Raw genomic sequence first — 17,959 nt, 5'->3', positions numbered from 1 at the left:
GCGAGAGGGCACAGGCCGGGCTGAGGGACCCCCTCTCCCCCCCGAGTGCACAAATTTTTGTGCACCGGGTCTCTAGTAATGTTTATAACAGTTTTATTTGTAATGGCACAAAAATTGAAAACAACCCAGATGTTTTTCAACAGGTGAATATGTAAACAGTGGCACATCCATCATCCATACCATGGAATACTACCCAGTGATAAAAAGAACTAATTATTGATACACTAAACAACCTGAATGAATCTCCAGAGAATTATGCTGAGTGAAAAAAAGCCAATCCCAAAAGCTCTCATAGTGTATGAGTCTACTCATGTAATATTCTTGAAATGACAAAATTATAGAATGGGAAACAAATTTGTGTTTACCAGGAGTTAAGGAGGGAGTAAGGTTAGGGGGGTGGGGCGGGCAGTAGGAAGTGTGAGTGGCTATAAAAGGGTAACATAGGGATTCTTGTGGTGGTGGAAACATTCTGTATCTTGACTGTATCAATGTCACCATCCTGGTTATGAGATTGCACTATCATTTTGCAAGATATCATTGGGGGAAACTGGAAAACAGATCTCTATTATTCTTATAGCTACATGTAAATCTACTGTTATCTTAAAATAAAAAGTTTAATTTCAAGTATATACTTCTGCCCAGCTGGTGTGGCTCAGTTGTTGAGCATTGACTTATGAACCAGGAGGTCACAGTTCAACTCTCAGTCAGGGCACATGCCTGGGTTGCAGGCTCGATCCCCAGTAGGGGCACACAGGATGCATTTGATCAATGATTCTCTCTTATCATTGATGTTTCTATCTTTCTCTCCCTCTCCCTCCCTCTCTGAAATAAATAAAAATGTATTTAAAAAATAAAATATATACCCCTGAGAACTGCACAGGGTTTGAGTTGGGACCTATTCGAATTTGTCATAAATGACAAAGGACCTAGTAGTATAGACCTTACCTGTGCTACTTAAAATCTCATTGCTTGTTTCCTGCTGAAAAATAATCAGTTTGGGCCATAAACAGGTCCTAAGGTCTCTTTTTGCTTTTACAGCTTCATGGCTAGAGTGAGTTATACATGTTTTTGGAGCCTGTGTTCAGCCTTATCATATTTATCAGAGGTCCTCTGAAAATATGGAAACAGCACTATTTGCTTCTCTAGCATTATTCCAGATGAAACAGACCCTGCCTTCCTGTCCTCCCCAAACCTATTTGCATAATACAGCAAGATTACTGGAGTAATAAAAGGGGAAATGCTGAGTGTTTTCTTTCCTGGCTAGATGTCCCCACCCATATTGTCCTCAAAATATTTTTTCCAGAGAGTGTGGAGGTGGGAAAACAGAAGTTGTTTCAGAGGACACACAGAGTGTGGTCAAGAACATACTGGTACATTTTCACAGGAAGTACTGGGGGATATTTTAGGAACCCTGTTGTACTGGTGTATCTATTTTTTTTTAAGCCTGGGGGTACCTTGAATAACAGTTGTATATAACATACTCCTATTTTGACAGTTTCATATTTTCTACAATGTATTTATTCCCCCTGAGGCACATCTTCTCAGGTGAGCTATACTCATGTTTACAAACTTAGTCCTCAAACCTCAATCTTGTGACCCACTGTATGTTTCCAAAGATGACCACAAAACCTCTCCCACCGCACATGCTCTTCTTACAATGTGACCTTGACTTTTCTCCCATCAAGTGTTGGGGTCTGTGCCCCACCCCTAATCCCCTTGAATCTGGGCAGAACCTTGTGACTGTCTAGACCAAAAGCATATGATAAAACTAGCACTATGCAACTCCAAGGCTAGAACATAAACATGTCATGTCACCTCCACTTCCTTTCTTGGGGACACCCACTATTGGAATCCAGCTGCCATACTGCACTGAAACCCAAGCTCGCCCAGGTGAAGAGGGCAGCGAAGAGGCTACAGGTAGATATTTTGGCCAAACATTCAGCTGAGTTTCCGGTCAGTAACTAATATCAGCTGCTAGATGGGTGAGTGCATGTGTCTTTAGATAATTCCAGCTCCCAGCTCTGGAGCCACCTTGAGCCTTGGAGTCTCAGATAAGACCTGAAACATAGTGTGGTCCAGATGAGTCATCCTTACTCTGCTCTGTCTGAATTCCCAACCACACAATTTGAGTCTAGTAAAATGGTTATTTTAGGCCATGAAATTGGGGTCATTTGAGCAGCGGCAAATAACTATACAGCTTATTAAAATAAATACCCAACTTTACTCTCCTCCCTCACTGTTCTGCTGGCGTACCCCACTGGCCAAACCTGACTGGAATCCAAAGAGCAAGGGAGCCCATTTGCTGTAACCCATGTAAGTCAGCTTCCTGGGGCAGGATTAGGGTGGATCTGGAGAGACTGACAGATATCCAACGAAGTGTGGAGTCTCATTTATACTCTTATTTCAACAATAATGTAAAGTAGAGGGGAGAAACATTAGGATGCCTAAATTTGGTCCAGGAGAGGATAAATAGTAAACAGCAATAATTTAATGATCCTTTAGCTGAATATGTAAAATGAGGTATTTGAAGTAACTAGTTTCTCAGTTCCCTTTCAGCTCTGGCCATTTTTCATGAAGAAATAGTAGAGCTTACATATTAAGAGCACAGACTCTGGTTCCATACTACTGAAAGCCATCCACAGGTTCAATGCACTCCCTACTAAAATTCCAATAGCATTTTTTTCCACAGAAATAGGAGAAAAAATCATAAAATTCATATGGAACCACAAAAACCCTAACTAGCTAAAGCAATTCTGAGAAAACTTAAAGCTGGAGACATGACACCACCTGATTTCAAACTATACTAAAAAGCTACAATAATCAACACAATATGGCACAGGCTTAAAAATAGACACATAGACCAATGAAAAAGAATTAAGAAAACAGAAATAAACCTGGTTTATTTATGGTAAACTAATACTTCACAAAGCCACCAAAAATACTCATTGGGGAAAGAAGTTTCTTCAATAAATGGTGTTGGGGAAACTGGATAGCCACATGCAGAAAATAAGATTGGACCCCCATCTTACATCACTCACAAAAATGAACATGAAATGGATTAAAGACTTGAATGTAAGACCTGAAACCATAAAACTTACAGAAGACAACATAGGGAGAAAGTTTCGTGACATTGGTCTTGGCAGTAATTTTTCAGATATGATACCAAATGCACAGGCAACAAAATAAAAAAATAATAAGTGGATTACATAAAACTAACAAGCTTCTGCAAAGCACATGAAACAACCAACAAAATGAAAAGGCAACTTATGGAATTGGAGAATAATACTTGCAAATCATATATCTGATATAAAGTTAATATCCAAAATCTATAAAACATACAGCTAACTGGCAACAAACAAAAACAAATAATCTGACTAAAAATGGGCAAAGGACTTGAATAGACATTTTCCCAAAGAAGACATACCATTGGCTAACAGGTACATGGAAAGATGCTCATCACCACCAATCATCAGGGAAATGCAAATCAAAACCACAATGAGATAACACTTCACAGCTGTTACAATGACTATCATAAAAAAAAAATCAAAGAGATAACAAATGTTGGTGAGAATGTAGGGAAAAAAACACCCTTGTGCACTGTTGGTGGGAATGTCAATTGGTACAACCACTATGGAAAACAGTATGGAGTTTCCATAAAAAAATTAAAAAATAGAACCATCATATATTGCAGAAATCCCATTTCTGGCACATATCCAAGAAAATTAAAAACAGGATCTTGAAGACATATATGCATTCCCATATTTATTGAAGCATTAGTCACAATAACCAAGATATGTCCATCAATAAATGAATAGATTAAAAATATTTTATACACATATGCACACACACACACACACACATTATCCAGTCATAATAACGAAAGAAATCCTGCTATTTGTTAAAAACAGGATCTTGAAGACATATATGCATTCCCATATTTATTGAAGCATTAGTCACAATAACCAAGATATAGAAACAATTCTATGTCCATCAATAAATGAATAGATTAAAAATGTTTTATACACATATGCACACACACAGACATTATCCAGTCATAATGAAGAAGGAAATCCTGCTATTTGCAACAACTTGGATAAAACTTGAGGGCATCATACTAAGTGAAATAAATTCAAACAGAGGAAGACAAATACTGCACAATATCACTTATATATGGATCTAAAAAAGCCAAACTCATGAAAACAAAGAATAGAATGGTGATTGTCGGGGGCTGAGGGTGGGGGAAATGGGAAATGTTGGTTAAAAGTTACACACTTTCAGCTATAAGATGAACTAGAGGGCCAGTGCATGAATCGTGCACCAGTGGGGTCCCTCGGCCTGGCCTGCAGGACCGAGCCAAAACTGGCTCTCTGACACCCCCCAAGGGACCCTGGATTTCGAGAGGGTACAGGCCAGGCTGAGGGACCCCACCAGTGCATGATTGGGGCCGGGGAGGGATGTGGGAGGTTGGCCAGCCAGGGAGGGACCATGGGAGAACTCCAGGGCATGTCTGGCCCATTTCGCGCAGTCCCAATTGGCCGAACCCCAGCAGCAAGCTAACCTACCGGTCAGAGCGTCTGCCCCCTCGTGGTCAGTGCACATCATAGTGACTGGTCGAACGGTCAACTGGCTGCCCCCTGGTGGTCAGTGCATGTCATAGCAAGTGGTTGAGCGACCTTAGCATATCACTAGCATATTACGCTTTGATTGGTTGAACGGACAACTGAACGACTGGACACTTAGCATATTAAGCTTTTATTATATAGGATAAGTTCTGGAAATAAAATGTACAGCATGGTGGTACTAGTTAATATTACTGTTATTATATACTTAAAAGTTGCTAAGAGTAAATCTTAAATATTCTCACAAAAAAGAACTAGTAATGATGGAGGTGTTAGCTAACAGTATGGTGTAAACATGCCATATATAAGCAAATCAAATCATCACATAGCACACCTTAAATTTACCCAATGCTGTATGTCCACTGTTTCTCAGTAAACCTTGGAGGGTGGGGAGGAACATAGACTCAAGAGTCAATCTGCCTGAGTTCAAGACCTGGCTGTGCTGTTAATTAGCTGGGTAATTTTGGGTGACTCCCTTAGCTTCTCTGTGCTTTAGTTCCTTCATCTGTAAAAATATTGCCTACCTTATAAGTTTGTTGTGAAGATTAAATGAGCTAATCAATGTAAAGCACTTAGCATGGTGCTGGGTGAGAATAACAGTCTTTAAGTGTTAGCCGTTTATTAAAACAGGAGGAGGAGACTGCAGGGTGAAAACTGTGAGAGGGAAACAGGAGGTGGAAAAATTCTTTCCCTTTTCCTTCATTTTCTTCTGTGAAGAGCAATAGCTGCCATTGTCTCTGATCCTTAGGTTTCTTTATAAAGATGACTTTACCAGGATAAAAGAGGTTAAGGGTGATTACAGTGGATAAGAAGGAATAAAAACTACCTTATATCATTTTTATGAACTAGAGGTAGGGTCTATTGAGTGCTCATTATGTGGGTACACTATCAGGTAGGCCTGCTACATTGGTAACCTCTTCCTAGCTTCCATTAAAAAAAAGAGATAAAATCTAAGGCAATAGTTCTACAAATGAATAATTCCTAGATAAATACCATTATTATTAATCAGATTTCTGCAAGAAATAAATGGCATATTCAAATTGCATTATGAAAAGGGTTACTAAAGGGAATATTTATAAAGACATGGGCAAGGCATCAAGAAAGAAATGACAAAGGATGAGCATTTCCCTGGGACCATTAGCCACGTGGATACTACTACCACTCCTAGACCTGAGGACACAAGAGTAGAGAGTTGACAGCGGGACCTGGAGAGAAGGCTGTATGGAGAGAATTGCAGAGAAGAGCCTTACATCAAGGGCTATAGCTGATTCATGAAACCCTTCAATAGGGAGCCGGGGAGAATACATACCCCAACCTTACTTTCTTTCAAGCTTCCAATCTATTGACAGTGTTGCCCATTGGTTGAACCCAAATAGAAGCCAGAGGAAAAGAGTGGTTGTAATCCATATAAGTCAGCCTCCTAGGGCAGAGCAAAGTTGGAGAATGGGTCTGGTGGGGCAACAGAAGACACAGTGAAGAGCATACTTCAGTAGTGTGCTGGGTAATAGCTGTCCATCCCTTGTGCCAGCATAGAAAATTACATGTATTTGGCTAAATTCTAAGATATTTCCTGTTAAATAGTGTGTAATGGATAGCTATTTGATTGTTTTTGTTTTTACTTCCCATGTCCCTGTGTCCATTTTAGAAATTATTTTTTTGATAGTAGCAATGTTCTTTGGACAATTCCTCTTCCTCCATTCTTCATCGATTGCTTGATATGAGCCTGACTCCATTGTATGGCTTCAGGGTGAACGTGTGATTCAAACAGAGCATTTTCTCCCCTGTATATAGGGATCGCTCTTCATTTAAACCAGTTACTGAATTTCAGTCCTAAAGTTTTTGCTGTAACTATTAAGAGAGTGTGTCTTGCTTTTTGTTGAAGTTGCTAAACTCATGATATCTATGCCCCAAACTTAGGTCGTATCTCTGCCTTCACGCAGTGAGAATCTGAGAATACAGACAACAGAGAAGAAAGCAGAGAGTTGTGATGGAGAAACTGAGTCACAATGGAACAGACTGGGCAGTAGCCAGGATACCTCTGGATATTTTAATTATATGAATTGATCAATTCCATTTTGTTTCTAGTTCACCAATTAGAAGTCTTTGGTTGCAATAAGATAGGAGAAAGGAAGCTGCCTAGGGTAATAGGGATCATAGGTTGAAAGAAGTCCTAGAATGGCATCTAGCTGTACTGACTACCCAGCATGTTAGAAAAAACTAGCCCTACAACTAGAGGAAAAGAAGGTCTTAAGCCATAATTAAATATTTTATTTCCTCATTTTGCATGATATAATAGTCCTATAGAGGATGCTAGCTATGCAAAGTATTTCTTCACTTCCAGAAAGTGGTTTTATAGCATTGTTCAAGGTTTCTATTTAAAGAGAATTAATGGGTCATCCTCATGTCTTATTGGGAAAAGAGTTTGTTGAGGTCTTCTGCCCATTTTTAAATTGGATTATTTTTCTGTTGAGTAGGGTCTATTGACTACTCATTATTGAGTTGTATGAGTTCTTTATATATTTTTTATATTAGCACCTTATTGGAGGTATCATTTGCAAATATCTTCTGCCATTTGGTTGGTTGACTTTTTTGTTTTGTTAATGGTTTCTTTTGCTGTGCAGAAACTTTTAGTTTGATGTAGTCCCATTCATTTATGTTTGCTTTTACTTCTCTTGCCCTTGGGGACAAGTTCATAAAATCCTCTCCAAGACCAAGGTACATATGTTTAATACGTATACTTTCTTCTATGTATTTTATTATTTTAGGTCATATTCAAGTCTTTAACTCATTTTTAGTTAATTTTTGTGTAAGGTGTCAGATAGTTCACAGATACAGGAAAAGATGCTCAATCTCTTATCTGTAAGGGAAATTCAAATCAAAACTACAAGGAGATACCACCTCACTGGTATGTTGAGGTTAAAATGGCTATTATCAATAAGACAAAAAAGAACAAGTTATATAATGGAGAAAAGGGAACCCTCGTACACTACGGGTGAGAATGTAAATTGGTAGAGCCACTATAGAAAACAGTATGCAGGTTTCTCAAAAAGTTAAGACTAGAGCTACCATATGACCCATCAATCCCTCTATTGAGTATCTAGTCAGAAACTTTGAAAACACCTTTTTGTAAAGATATATGTATCCCTGTGTTCACTGCAGCATTATTCACAAAGCCAAGACATGGAAATAACCTCAGTGTTCTTCAACAATGATTGGATATATATAATGGAATAATACTCAGCCATAAAAATGATGAAATATTGCCATTTGTGACAACATGGATGGAGCTTGAGAATATCATTCCAAGTGAAATAAGCCAATACAAAAGGACAAGAATCATGATTTCACTCATATGTGGGATATAAAACTGAAAGCAACAAATGAACAAAGTCACAGACAGTAATATAGTGGTTACCTGAAGGTAAGGAAAGTGGGGGGTGGGGGTGGGGAGGATGAAGAGGGTAAAGGGATTCAAGTATATGGTGACAAAAAGATAGTAGACTTTGAGTGGTGAGCACATAGTGCAATATACAGATGATGTATTACAGAATTGTATACCTGAAACCTAAATAATGCTATTAACCAATATTATCCCAATAAATTTAATTTAAAAATAAAATTTAAAGAGAATGATGGATATTTTTCAGTTTTAACTATGTAGCAGTTCTTAATTTATCTTTTAAAAATGGTTTTGCCAGGAATATGATACTAAAACAGTCCATTGTTAAAACAGAGTGCTTAATCTCTTATAGCATATACATTCTTAGGGAATGAGCACTATTCAGATGATACTTAGTTGTCTGGATCCTGCTCCAATTTCAAAAAGAGAGACTAAATAAGCATTTAGAAAAGAAATAAGCATTTAGAAAAGAAATAAGCATTTAGAAAAGAAAAAAAGATTTTTCTTTCTTATTATTTTCTTCTATTGTTTTCTTTCTTTCTTTTCTTTTTCTATCTCTTTTTTTTTAAATCACTCTCTTTTTAAAGATATCCACTCATCTATAGGGCTTATAGCCTAACAGGGAAGATAGGCAGGCAGTACAAGTCAGATTTTACTTTGACTGCAATTTCTCTCAAGGTTATAGGAGAATAAAACAAAACTGTGGTCAGTAATGATAACAGCTAGCATTTATTGAGCTAGACACTGTTCCAAGTACTTGGCATATATCACTTGTAGTGCAGTTCTTTGCACATAGAAGTTTAACATTTCTTTAATGAGAATTGACAGGCATAAATGGTCATCTTCCCTGGCTCATTTTATCTCCTCCTGCTGAGAGAATGCTGACTAAGGCTTTTATTTTGAAGCTGTTTCTCTCCATCCTCTATGAACACTGGATGTTCTTCCTTTTTCTTCATGTTTTCTTCTATATTTCCATCTTAAACACGGGAGTACAATGAAGTTGAATAACACTGACCCCACAGTGTAGTCACTTGACAGGGAAGTAGGCAGAGCAGGAGAATTACTTATGTAGCCTTTTCCTGTGTGGTAAAGGGCAGAATTTCTCCAGACCTCAGGACCACTCCACCCATCTCTTGGTTAGAAATACACTCAGACCTGCAGTTCTTGGACAGGACATCTGTGGCTCATTTCATGGCTGACTTAGCTGCTCAGCAAGCTTTTACAAAAGGAGTTTTGTCCCTGCTCATTCTTATTAAACTTTTTTTTTTAAATCAGCGAAGCATGACTCATGACTTTGTTTACCTTGAGAGTGTAACAGTGAATTGTGGAGAGATTTATTTGGTGCCTTATGCATTTTTTTTTTTCCTTTTGGGGCAGCTGTGGACTCTTTCTTGAAGAAAAAAATCAGAAAACATCTTTTCTCTGCACCCATCCCCAACTTCTACCCCTGCACTGTAGAAGGCAAAATTAATTAGGTTGGCTACTTCGAAGAAAAAGGATGATCATGGCTCTGTGCTTTGGAGGTAGAAGAGGGAAATGGTCAGGTTCATTCTGATGAAGCTCACTGGAGATGGTGGAACCACTGGTAGGGATGGCTGTTTGGTTACCCAAGGAAAGCACTAATCATCTCAGCCTGTGAGATGCTGTGGAAGGCCCATGTCTGAGGTCAGCATTTGGGGAGAGCACAACAGTCTCACCAAAGCTGGCAAACTTCCATTGAAGCATGAGGGTCTGGGCAAGGACCAATGGCAAAGGCATCCAAAAGTGACTAAAAACTAGCAATCTCCACTATTTTCCTTGACCATTGGGTCAGAAGAACAGAGGGACATTGGCATTCTTATCAACTTGATGAGAGAAGAAATTAACTTGATATAACTTGTTTTAAAAAAACACAGACACATGATATTGCTTGCATTCAGTGTTATAGAGCAATCTTTATCTTGGCTTTATGTCATTTATGACAGATCCTAATGTATCTAGTAATAGAACAAGAGATAAAAACACTCAATAGAATAAATCAGAGTTTAGCAAAATCCAACTATATGTAGTTTATAAGAAGCACATTATAACTATGCTTTTATTGATTTTAGAGAGAGATGAAGGGAGAGGGACACAGAGATAGAAACATCAATGAGAGAGAAGCATTGATCGGCTGCCTCCTGCTCACCCCACACCAGGGATTGAGCCCCCAATCCAGGCATGTGCCCTGATCAGGAAGAGAATCTGTGACCAGTTGTTTTATGGGTTGATGCTCAACCAGCTGGGCCATTATAAATAAAATCTTTAAATGCGGGTAAGTTAAAGGAAAGGGGTACAAAATTTATATATTGCAAACATTTATCTTAAGAAAATGAGAGTGACACTTCAGGACAAGAAATACTACTAGAGATAAAATAATGTGAAGCAAAAACTGACAGAACTGAAGTAGAAATAAATTCACAATAATACAGAAAAATTTCAACTTTCTTCTCTTAGTAATTGATAAAACAAATAGAAAATTCTTTAATATATAAGAATGGAAGAGCAATATCAATCAACTTGATCTAAACCATTATTTATAGAGCACTCCACCAAACAACAATAGAATACATATTATTTTCATAATACATAGATCAATCATCAAGACAGACTATATTCTGGACCATAAGGAGTCTAAAGAAATGTAAAGTATTAGAAGCATATAGAATGTATTCTTTGACCACATAGAATAAAATAATAATTAAATGATATTCTTCAGGGTATTTATTTTTAAAAAAACCCCAAAACAATAATTTGAAAGAATATATGCACCCCTATGTTTACTGCAGTGCTATTTCTAATAGCCAAGATATCAAAGCAACCTAAATGCCCATCAATAGATGAGTGGTTAAAAAAGCTGTGGTAAATATATTACTTAACCATAAAAAATAATGAAATCTTACCATTTGCAATAGCATAGATGGACCTAGAGAGTATTATGCTAAGTAAAATAAGTCAGAGAAAGACAAATACCATATGATTGCACTTATATGTGAAATCTATAGAACATAACAAAGAAATAAAATTGAAACAGACTCATTTCACTTATATGTGGAATCTAAAGAATAGAATAAAGAGACAACACTGAAACAGACTCGTAGATACAGAGAACAGACTGATGGTAGCCAGACGGGAGGGGCGGTTGGGGAACTGGGTGCAAAAGGCGAAGGGATTAAGAAGTAAAAATGAGTAGTTACATAACAGACATGGGGATGTAAACTATATAGCATGGAGAATATAGTTAACGACTATACTGTATTGAAAAAGTGGTATTGAAAAACCCACAAATATTTGGAATCAGCTCCACAATTATCTGCAAGTCAGATTCATCCATTACCCTTTTGGCCTTGCCATACATTAGAAAAAGTTCATCTACCTGGCTTTGGATGCTTAAGTTCCACCACCTGTTCTCTATTATGTGTATGGGGGTGGGGATGAGCTCAGTTCCAGAACGGAATTTCCTGTCAGCCCTGGTCTGCTAAAGAATGCCAACAATGAACTTCTTAATGATGTTGCTGGCCCTCTTACCAGAGCAATCCTTATTGTTTCAGTAAACAGTGTGTTCTTTAGCCCTAGCCAGTTTGGCTCATTGGATAGAGCATTGGCCTTCAGACCAGAGGGTCTTGGGTTCGATTCTGGTTGCAGGCTCCTTCCTGGCCCGGGCCCTGGTCGGGGCTTGTGCAGGAGGAAACCAATCGATGTTTCTCTCACAGCGATGTTTCTCTCTCTGTCTTTCAGAGCCTCTCTCTCCCACTCTTCCTAAAAATCAATAGAAAAAATGTCCTTGGGTGAGGATTAACAACAACAACAAAATAGTGTGTCCTTTGGAACACTGATGTCTAGTGGGTTTTCCACCATCTATAATGTAACCACTCTTTTACTCTCTTCTTCTACCATTTGCATGGTAACTCTGGTATTTCTATTCCCACTTAGTGTAAGCTTTTCCCATGCTTCTAGGAGCCATCCTAGTGTGTGTTTTCACCATCTCTTGGTGTTCTTGCTAGAACTTTAAATCATGTATCCTTGAAAAGGCTCTCAAACTGATAAACTCTCTTTTTCTGCCCTCCTTAATCCAGCAACTTTAGAAATCAATCCATCTATTTTCTCCTAGTTTGTGTTTATAAAAGACTAGAGGCCCGGTGCATGAAATTCATGCACTCGGAGGGTCCCTCAGCCTGGCCTGCACCCTCTCAAAGTCCAGGAGCCCTCAGGGGATGTCCAACTGATGGTTTAGGCTCGTTTGTGGGGAGTGGGCCTAAGCCATCAGTTACTCATCCTTAGTGCTGCCGCAGAGGCAGGAGAGGCTCCCACCACTGCCTCAGCACTCGCCAGGAGTGAGCCGGGTATTTGGCTGAGCGGTGCTCCCCCTATGGGAGCTCACTGACCACCAGGGGGCAGCTCCTACATTGAGCATCTGCCCCCTGATGGTCAGTGCGCACCATAGCGACCGGTCATTCCGCCTTTCAGTCGATTTGCATATTAGCCTTTTATTATATAGAATGGCAAGGTCCTGTAGCTCCTTTGGGATATTGTCCTTTTTCTCTTCTATCATATACAGCATGACTGTGTTTGCTACAACTTATAATTATAGGCTCAGTGGCCAAGTGGGTAGATAGGGCCAAATCCTGAGATTGGCACATGCTGTCTTGCAAGACTGGCTTCTGCAGTCTTTGATCAAGGGAAGAGTGCTGGCCATCAGTAGGGAGAAGTGTAATACTTCTATAGCAGTGGTTCTCAACCTGTGAGTTGCAACCCTTTTGGCGGTTGAACGACCCTTTCACAGGGGTCGCCTAAGACCATCCTGCATATCAGATATTTACATTACGATTCATAACAGTAGCAACATTACAGTTATGAAGTAGCAACGAAAATAATTTTATGGTTGGGTCACAACATGAGGAACTGTATTTAAAGGGCCAGAAGGTTGAGAACCACTGTTATATAGGGATCTTGGGAATCTGAAGATTCAAAATTTGAGTTGGAGTATCAAACCTAAGTGTCACTCACATGTCAGGGTCTGATTTTTCACTCAACCAGGACCATGACCTTAGCATAACAGATCTGCCCAAGTTAAGATTTAATCTTCTTTGAAGTTTAGCTACTCTTATGTTAGTTCCTGGGTCTGGCCCTCAATTTTCTCAGCTCTTCTGCTGAGGAAGATGAGAGCTTCTTTATATGCTACTAAGGAGAATCTCTGCCTTTCATCCCTAGCTTGTCTTCTTCTAAAGCCTCAATTGAGTTAGAAAAGCCACCCAAGTCCATCGCCTTTATGGTTAGTATTTTCCTCCTACTTCTCCAATGGCACTAACCAACATCAGCCAGTATACTTTCTTCTACAAGTACTCCATCCAGCTTCATTACCTGGTCATTTAACACCTGCATTACCACCGTGTATAGGGCTATCTGTCCTCCCCCTACCACCAGCAGCACCACCTATCACAGGTTGGATTCTTCAGGAAGCACACTCCAAGGTGAAGATTACCATGCAGAGGGTTTATTAGGGAATGTCTTTGAGTTCAAAACTTGGGGAAGGGAAAGGGAGGGGAGGGAATAGGATTGGACAGAGGGAGAAACTGAGATGGGATACAGTCTAATGGAAGCTTCCATCAGCCCTGTGGAGATTTCTGAAGATGGGAAGATCCTTCAGAGTTGTTCCCATTTGGGGTGAAAAGGCTGAAACTTTACATCCCTGTGTTAAACAGTCACTGGACATGGCCACCCAGAGAAGAGGTGTGGCTTTGGACTAGGTGGCTTTCTTCAGCCAGAAGCACTCCCAGTTTTGGAACAATTGCCTCTTTATTCCTGAGCGGGATTTGAGTGGCATATCATAGCAATCACCCTTTTCTTCTACAAAAGGACGAACATTTGCTGTGTGTGTGTCACTGACAGTATAAACTAAAGCCATGTGCCTCCTGGTGTCCTGGAGCTCCAGTCTTTGTGACCCTGTCACCCCCAGGACAGTGATAGCGAATCTATGACAGGTGTGTCAGAGGTGACACACGAACTCATTTTTTTGGTTGATTTTTCTTTGTTAAATGGCATTCAATATATAAAATAAATATCAAAAATATGTCTTTGTTTTACTATGGTTGCAAATATCAAAAAATTTCTATATGTGACCATCCATCAGAGTTAAGTTAGGGTTTTTCAAAATGCTGACACGCCGAGCTCAAAAGGTTCGCCATCACTGCCCTAGAACTTCCTGCTTATAAGCCCTGCTGTGGCCACAATGAGGTTTCTTTCTTCTTCTTCTTTTATTTATTTATTCTTCTTTAGCTGGATTTTCTCATTTCTGTTTTGAATATGTTGTAGACAAAAAGGGGGCTACATACTTAAACTTGACAAACTAAAGTAACCACACAGGATGGTCTAACATTGAAACTTCCTAACTAAAACTGAGTCACGGACAGTAGTCATTTCCTAGGGCTGTGATCTTCCTTGACAAAGGTCAATGTTTACCTTAACTGAGCCTGTCTATTGTCTTTATGCATCTACAATAACTTACCTTTGGAATGTCAGAGTAATCCCTTTTTTCCCAGACTTCTCAGGGCACAATCACCTACCGAAGCAGGAAACAACAGGACCCCTCTGTTATGCCCAGATTTCAAGATCTCCATTAGACCACACCAGGGAGCCAGCCGAGTCTGATGATTTATTTTATATATTTAAATGCCATTTAACAAAGAAAAATCAACCAAAAAAATGAGTTCGCGTGTCACCTCTGACACGCGTGTCATAGGTTCCCCATCACTGTCCTAGGCTGTGATCTTCCTTGACAAAGGTCAATGTTTACCTTAACTGAGCCTGTCTATTGTCTTTATGCATCTACAATAACTTACCTTTGGAATGTCAGAGTAATCCCTTTTTTTCCAGACTTCTCAGGGCACAATCACCCACTGAAGCAGGAAACAACAGGACCCCTCATTGCTATCTTGTTCCCCACATACCATCTTTATATGCTGTAAATGTGAGCTATCCTGTCCCCACCTACATAAAAGAAATATTTGTCTCTCCATTTTACTCTTTACCCAATCTCAGAGATTTCCCTGCTTTGCTTTCTCCGGCCTCCCTAATCTACCACCAATGAATTTTATATATGTAACCCTACTTCTGCCTCCTCTTTTGATTCTAATTTATAAAATAAACTGCCAAACTGCCATTCTCTGGAGCATTTTCTCAATCCATTGAGATTTTGCTTCCCAGTAATCGTCATCAGTTTTGTTCAAATAAACTCATAAAAATTCTCTACAGGTTTATATATTTCTTACATCAACAACATTAGTAATTATTGTTTATTAAACACTTACAGTACCAGGCTCTGTGCTAAGGGATATACATGATTTCCTTTCATGAATTATTTAATCATTACTTTAATCCTATTTAGAAAGCATGAAATCATTCTTTTATGGATAAGAACATAGAGATTCAGAGTGAATACTATTGCCAAGTCACACAGCTAGTTCTTGTAGAAATTTGTTTGTGAACCCAGATCTGACTCCCAGTTCCATATTCTTAGTGATGAAACTCACCTGCTTCTTGACCTCCACCTCCCAAGGTCAATTAAGTGTACCGTAGGCCACTGTTTGTAACCAGCATATACTCCTAAACAATGCCCGTTTTGAGGCACATCTTATGGAAACATTTATTAAAGTTATGACCATTTTCTGATACATTCCTTCTACTATATTCAATCCCAAGACTCATCTATCTGGGAAGGCTCAACTGAAGTCCCTTCTAATTGCACTTTTCCCAGGTATTTCAGACCCCAAAAAAACCTGTGTCTAACAAAGCTCTCCCACTGAAGAAAACCACTTTTCCCCATTTTCTCTGCTTAGTGTCTTCATATATTTGTCTGCTCCCTTCGACAGATTGCAAACATCACATGCATTCTTTTCCATCACTACCCTACATAACAAATCGTACATAGGAGACATCTCAAAGCGCATCACATCAATTTTGTATTAGTGTCACGAATTGCTTAGAAATATGCCTTTGGGCTCTCTTATTTTTCCTCATTCTCTAATAATGATTCAACTTTTATCTTTTCTTAGGTTTCCCATGATACTGCAATCCTTATCTACCCTATATATTTTTCATTCTGCACTTCCTCCCTTGTGTGACTCTGCTCTGGGAACCCCAGGCAGTTAAGTTTATTAGTAGTGATTAACACAGCTGGTTTTATGTCCTGTATATCAGCTCTCACAGATGTGGTCAAATTTTTTTGTTGTTGTAGTTATGCTTAAATTCAACAGATCCAGGGAAAATATCTTATGATTTATGGTGTATAGTGGTTAAAGAGAAACGTTAGAGTGGTTTAAATCTTGCTGTGTAAAATATAGTCCGTGGACCAGCAGCTTCACCTGGGAGCTTATAACTCCAATAAATTTAATTTTTTTAAAAAGAAATACAGACGGTTGTGCCCTGCCCAGGCCCACTGAATCAGAATCTACATTCTAATAAGATCTTCAAGTGACTGCTGTGATATTTAGGTTTGAGAAATGCTGGTTTAAAAATCAATTTTCTTAGGAGGAAGAGGGGTGGGGGGACAGAAAGAGACTAACCAAAGAACATATATGCATATAAGCATAACTCATGGACACAGACAATAGTGAATGCAGTAGGCCTGTGGGGGTGCGGGGGGTGGAGGGGGTGAGTCAAAGGGGGGAAAAACGGGGACATATGTCATACTTTGAACACTAAAGATACATTTTTAAAAAGCAACTTAATGGCAGTTCTATGTACAAACGGCTATGTCTGGTGCTTCTAACAGTTCTAATCATCCCGACAGCGCTGAAGGTAGGTAAGTGGTGCTATTTCTACTTTATACGTGAGAAACTGAGGCGCCGATGTTAACTTACCCAAATCATTCTGCTCCGAATCAGTCACACTGATCTTGGAGCCCAGAGCTGTCCGTTTTGAGGACCTGCTCTCTGATTTTCTACTCAGATGTGGCAGACTCCCAGCACTGCCTTCCCGGAGACCTTACCACCCCACAGTGCCCTGCTGGAGCGCCTCCCCCTCAGCAGTCCTCAATCAGTGACTGATGGGAGTCGGTGCCTAAAGACCCCAGTGCCCTGAGCCCTCTGTGAGAGAGCTCTGTGGAGTGTTTTACACCACATCTCAGCGTTTCTCTGCAGGATTAATTTTCAATCCAACACTGTGGTAGCTGGTTTAATAATTTACCTGTTTGTTGGCCGCCTTTCCTTTCCTACTTTTCTGCATCTCCCAATAAAGGATTGATAATTAAGTCCTTATCTCAGACTCTGCTTCTGCGGGGAATCCACATTAAAACAGCAGAAAAGTAAGCTGGCTTCCTACAGAGATTCTGAGAGATTCCTCACACCACACCCCTAGAAGCGCTTCCTCTACAGAGTGAGTTCAACACCTTTAAGAACAGTGAGGTGTCTTTCTGAGAGGAGTGAAAACTGAGAGATGAGATTCTGGGATGTTTATTAAAATGAAGTGTCATAAGGGAATTCAAGGAAAATAAAAAGTGAGTTAACTCCTTCCCCAGCAGGGAGATGATGGGGTTTTCTTCTATAGGAGCCTGTTATTACGGGTGTTTAGACAGAATCTCTTGTCTTTTGTTCACAATTATTTTTCTGTGAGAGAAATAGATAAGCGTCTTTGGGACATACATATTTTATGTCCTTCACACCTTCATGCATAAAAGCCAGGAGATCTCATTGTGTGAACTGAACATCGCGTTGGGACTGTGGCATAAATAAACAAAATAAAGGCTTTATAGATGCTGAAGTTTGTACTCAGGGCCGGCTTCATGGACGTGTGACAGAGGGCCATGAACTTGGTTTAAGTTGTGCTGCCACTGCCTTGAAATTCTTTTTTTTTTTTTTTTGACATTTTTATTTTATTTTATACAATAACTTCCCTTTTATTCCCTCCCATTTATGTTTTTTTTTTT

The 17,959-nt window shown here is 39.3% G+C and overlaps 1 long non-coding RNA gene across 1 annotated transcript; it reads left to right on the top strand.

Moving 5' to 3' along the window:
- The first annotated feature begins 6,902 nt into the window (after positions 1–6,902).
- On the top strand, positions 6,903–14,070 carry LOC106727233. Its single transcript, XR_001363403.1, has 3 exons — positions 6,903–6,914; positions 10,972–10,982; positions 13,994–14,070. It is a non-coding gene; the product is annotated as an uncharacterized LOC106727233 (long non-coding RNA).
- Positions 14,071–17,959: the final 3,889 nt, after the last annotated feature.

The sequence above is a fragment of the Myotis brandtii genome, unplaced genomic scaffold, assembly GCF_000412655.1.
Source record: "Myotis brandtii unplaced genomic scaffold, ASM41265v1 scaffold111, whole genome shotgun sequence".
Taxonomy (NCBI): domain Eukaryota; kingdom Metazoa; phylum Chordata; class Mammalia; order Chiroptera; family Vespertilionidae; genus Myotis; species Myotis brandtii.
This window is presented reverse-complemented; position numbering and strand designations above follow the sequence as displayed.